The sequence below is a fragment of the Somniosus microcephalus genome, unplaced genomic scaffold, assembly GCF_052327205.1.
Source record: "Somniosus microcephalus isolate GS21.2 unplaced genomic scaffold, FLI_Smic_1.0 scaffold1872, whole genome shotgun sequence".
NCBI lineage: Eukaryota > Metazoa > Chordata > Chondrichthyes > Squaliformes > Somniosidae > Somniosus > Somniosus microcephalus.
The window spans coordinates 12501-17806 of NW_028227059.1; positions in this window are offsets into that span (position 1 = coordinate 12501).

Genomic DNA, 5306 nt, shown 5'->3' on the forward strand with positions numbered 1-5306 from the left:
ATATTATCGGCCTGGGCCCCGGCAAGTTCGGGAAAGTGTCGCAGTCCCGTTCCGGCGGCCGCCCCGTCGGTCAGCGGCAGCTTATCGCGGATAACTTCGGGACGGAAAGTCCGATCCGGTCGGGGTGAACTGCGACTGAACGGGGTGGCGGGGCCGCACAGACCAGTAGCGGGCTTGTGTAGCTGCCTCTTGGCCCGGCCGAGGTACAGCCGTTGGCTGGAGACCGCTTTCCGACTGCTGAGCCGGTGCCGCGGGGACCCACCTTGACGCGCCGGCTGTCCGAGCAAGCCAGGGGCAAGGGGCATCCAGTGGTACCAGAAGGGAGTCGGTCCGACACCGGGAAGTCGGGTGCCCGTCGCTCCGAATCGAGCCCGGGGTTTTCGTGCGTGTAACAGGGCGGGCGTTTGGACCCGGTTGTCCGGGAGCGGGTCCGCAACGGCGGGAGATTGCCTGGGTTTGGCCGGCCGGCAGTCGAACGCCTTTCGCTCCGGACTCCCGTGTCCGATTTCGGTCAGGGAGGGCTCGTTGGAAAGCCCCGGCGCTGGCGCACACTATATTATCGGCCTGGACCCCGGCAAGTTCGGGAAAGTGTCGCAGTCCCGTAGCGGCTGCCGCCCCGTCGGTCAGCGGCAGCTTATCGGGGATAACTTCGGGACGGAAAGTCCGATCCGGTTGGGGTGAACTGCGACTGAACGGGGTGGGGGGGCCGCACAGACCAGTAGCGGGCTTGTGCAGCTGCCGCTTGGCCCGGCCGAGGTACGGCCGTTGGCTGGAGACCGCTTTCCGACTGCTGAGCCGGAGCCGCGGGGGCCCACCTTGACGCGCCGGCTGTACTAGCAAGCCAGGGGCAAGGGGCATCCAGTGGTACCGGAACGGAGTCGGTCCGACACCGGGAAGCCGGGTGCCCGTCGCTCCGAATCGAGCCCGGTGTTTTCGTGCGTGTAACAGGGCGGGCGTTTGGACCCGGTTGTCCGGGAGCGGGTCCGCAACGGCGGGAGGTTGCCTGTGTTTGGCCGGCCGGCAGTCGAACGCCTTTGGCTCCGGACTCCCGTGTCCGATTTCGGTCAGGGAGGGCTCGTTGGAAAGCCCCGGCGCTGGCGCACACTATATTATCGGCCTGGACCCCGGCAAGTTCGGGAAAGTGTCGCAGTCCCGTAGCGGCTGCCGCCCCGTCGGTCAGCGGCAGCTTATCGGGGATAACTTCGGGACGGAAAGTCCGATCCGGTTGGGGTGAACTGCTACTGAACGGGGTGGGGGGGCCGCACAGACCAGTAGCGGGCTTGTGCAGCTGCCGCTTGGCCCGGCCGAGGTACAGCCGTTGGCTGGAGACCGCTTTCCGACTGCTGAGCCGGAGCCGCGGGGGCCCACCTTGACGCGCCGGCTGTCCTAGCAAGCCAGGGGCAAGGGGCATCCAGTGGTACCGGAACGGAGTCGGTCCGACACCGGGAAGCCGGGTGCCCGTCGCTCCGAATCGAGCCCGGTGTTTTCGTGCGTGTAACAGGGCGGGCGTTTGGACCCGGTTGTCCGGGAGCGGGTCCGCAACGGCGGGAGGTTGCCTGAGTTTGGCCGGCCGGCAGTCGAACGCCTTTGGCTCCGGACTCCCGTGTCCGATTTCGGTCAGGGAGGGCTCATTGGAAAGCCCCGGCGCTGGCGCACACTATATTATCGGACTGGATCCCGGCAACTTCGGGAAAGTGTCGGCGACCCGTACCGGCTGCCGCCCCGTCGGTCAGCGGCAGCTTATCGGGGATAACTTCGGGAAGGAAAGTCCGATCCGGTCGGGGTCAACTGCCACTGAACGGGGTGGCGGGGCCGCACAGACCAGTAGCGGGCTTGTGTAGCTGCCCCTTTCCCCGGCCGAGGTACAGCCGTTGGCTGGAGACCGCTTTCCGACTGCTGAGCCGGAGCCGCGGGGGCCCACCTTGACGCGCCGGCTGTCCTAGCAAGCCAGGGGCAAGGGGCATCCAAGGGTACCGGAACGGAGTCGGTCCGACACCGGGAAGCCGGGTGCCCGTCGCTCCGAATCGAGCCCGGTGTTTTCGTGCGTGTAACGAGGCGGGCGTTTGGACCCGGTTGTCCTGGAGCGGGTCCGCAACGGCGGGGGATTGCCTGTGTTTGGCCGGCCGGCAGTCGAACGCCTATCGCTCTGGACTCCCGTGTCCGATTTCGGTCAGGGAGGGCTCGTTGGAAAGCCCCGGCGCTGGCGCACACTATATTATCGGCCTGGACCCCGGCAAGTTCGGCAAAGTGTCGCCATCCCGCAGCGGCTGACGGGCCGCCGGTGAGCGGCAGCTTATCGGGCATAACTTCGGGAGGGAAAGTCCGATCCGGTCCGGATCAACGGCAGCCGAACGGGGTGGCGGGCCCGCACAGACCAGTGCCTGGCTTGTGTAGCTGCCCCTTTCCCCGGCCGAGGTACAGCCGTTGGCTGGAGACCACTTTCCGACCACTGAGACGGCGGGGCGGGGGGCGGCCTGCACGCGCCGGCTGCCAGAGCAAGCCAGGGGCAAGGGGCATCCAACGGTATCTGAACGGAGTCGGTCCGACACCGGGAAGCCGGGTGCCCGTCGCTCCGAATCGAGCCTGGGGTATACGTGTGTTTAACAAGGCGGGCGTTTGGACCCGGTTGCCCGGCACCAGTCGAACGCCTGTCGCTCCCGACTCCCGTGTCCGATTTCGTTCGGGGATGGCTCGTTGGAAAGCCCCGGCGCTGGCGCACACTATATTATCGGCCTGGACCCCGGCAAGTTCGGGAAAGTGTCGCCGTCCCGCAGCGGCTGACGGGCCGTCGGTCAGCGGCAGCTTATCGGGGATAACTTCGGGAAGGAAAGTCCGATCCGGTCGGGGACAACGGCAGCTGAACGGGGTGGCGGGGCCGCACAGAGCAGTGCCTCGCTTGTGTAGCTGCCTCTTTCCGCGGCCGAGGTACAGCCGTTGGCTGGAGACCGCTTTCCGACCACTGAGACGGCGGGGCAGGGGGCGGCCTGCACGCGCCGGCTGCCAGAGCAAGCCAGGGGCAAGGGGCATCCAGCGGTATCTGAACGGAGTCGGTCCGACACCGAGAAGCCGGGTGCCCGTCGCTCCGAAGCGAGACCGGGGTTTTTCGTGTGTAACGTGGCGGGCCTTTGGACCCGGTTGGCCGGGCGGCAGTGGAACACACACAGACACTCGCATACACTGAGAGAGACAGAGAGAAGATAGAGATACACAGAGTGAGAAAGACAAAGTCAACTCAGTAACTGAAATGTGAAAACTGACAACTGGGAAACCAAAAGTCAGAGTGGCAAATGATGAACCAAGGTGGCAAATGATTAACTGAAAACTTGTCATTCACATTTGGGACGGAATTCCGGATGGGAGTGTATTCGGCCGCCTTACCGGGGCTTGGGGGTGCTGCTTTCCCGCTTGTGGAACCGAGTTGGGGTCGTCAAATGGCCTGGTGCATTGTTTGAAACACTGGTTAATGAGTTGTCAAGGTCGGAAATCATAGAACATAAGAGCAGCTCATTAACTGAAATTTTGAACATCGACAACTGGTTAACCAAAAGCCAGAGCGACAAATGATTAACCAAGGAGGCAACTCATTAACTGAATTTCGAACATCGACAACTGGTTAACCAAGAGTCAGAGCGACAAATGATTAACCAAGGAGGCAACTCATTAACTGAATTTCGAACATCGACAACTGGTTAACCAAAAGACACAGGGACAAATGAGTAACCAAAGGGCCAACTCATTAACTGAAATTTCAAAGAGGCAACTCATTAACTGAAATTTTGAACATCGACAACTGGTTAACCAAAAGCCAGAGCGACAAATGATTAACCAAGGAGGCAACTCATTAACTGAATTTCGAACATCGACAACTGGTTAACCAAGAGTCAGAGCGACAAATGATTAACCAAGGAGGCAACTCATTAACTGAATTTCGAACATCGACAACTGGTTAACCAAAAGACACAGGGACAAATGAGTAACCAAAGGGCCAACTCATTAACTGAAATTTCAAAGAGGCAACTCATTAACTGAAATTTTGAACATCGACAACTGGTTAACCAAAAGCCAGAGCGACAAATGATTAACCAAGGAGGCAACTCATTAACTGAATTTCGAACATCGACAACTGGTTAACCAAATGTCAGAGCGACAAATGAGTAACCAAGCAGGCAACTGATTAACTGAAAACTTGTCATTCACATTTGGGACGGAATTCACGATGGGAATGTATTCGGCCCCCTTACCGGGCCTTGGGGTGCTGCTTTCCCGCTTGTGGAACCGAGTTGGGGTCGTCAAATGGCCTGGTGCATTGTTTGAAACACTGGTTAATGAGTTGTCAAGGTCGGAAATCATAGAACATAAGAGCAGCTCATTAACTGAAATTTTGAACATCGACAACTGGTTAACCAAAAGCCAGAGCGACAAATGATTAACCAAGGAGGCAACTCATTAACTGAATTTCGAACATCGACAACTGGTTAACCAAAAGACACAGGGACAAATGAGTAACCAAAGGGCCAACTCATTAACTGAAATTTCAAAGAGGCAACTCATTAACTGTAATTTTGAACATCGACAACTGGTTAACCAAAAGCCAGAGCGACAAATGATTAACCAAGGAGGCAACTCATTAACTGAATTTCGAACATCGACAACTGGATAACCAAATGTCAGAGCGACAAATGATTAACCAAGGAGGCAACTCAGTAACTGAATTTCGAACATCGACAACTGGTTAACCAAGAGTCAGGGCGACAAATGATTAACCAAGGAGGCAACTCATTAACTGAATTTCGAACATCGACAACTGGGTAACCAAAAGACACAGGGACAAATGAGTAACCAAAGGGCCAACTCATTAACTGAAATTTCAAAGAGGCAACTCATTAACTGAAATTTTGAACATCGACAACTGGTTAACCAAATGTCAGAGCGACAAATGAGTAACCAAGCAGGCAACTGATTAACTGAAAACTTGTCATTCACATTTGGGACGGAATTCACGATGGGAATGTATTCGGCCCCCTTACCGGGCCTTGGGGTGCTGCTTTCCCGCTTGTGGACCCGAGTTGGGGTCGTCAAATGGCCTGGTGCATTGTTTGAAACACTGGTTAATGAGTTGTCAAGGTCGGAAATCATAGAACATAAGAGCAGCTCATTAACTGAAATTTTGAACATCGACAACTGGTTAACCAAAAGCCAGAGCGACAAATGATTAACCAAGGAGGCAACTCATTAACTGAATTTCGAACATCGACAACTGGTTAACCAAAAGACACAGGGACAAATGAGTAACCAAAGGGCCAACT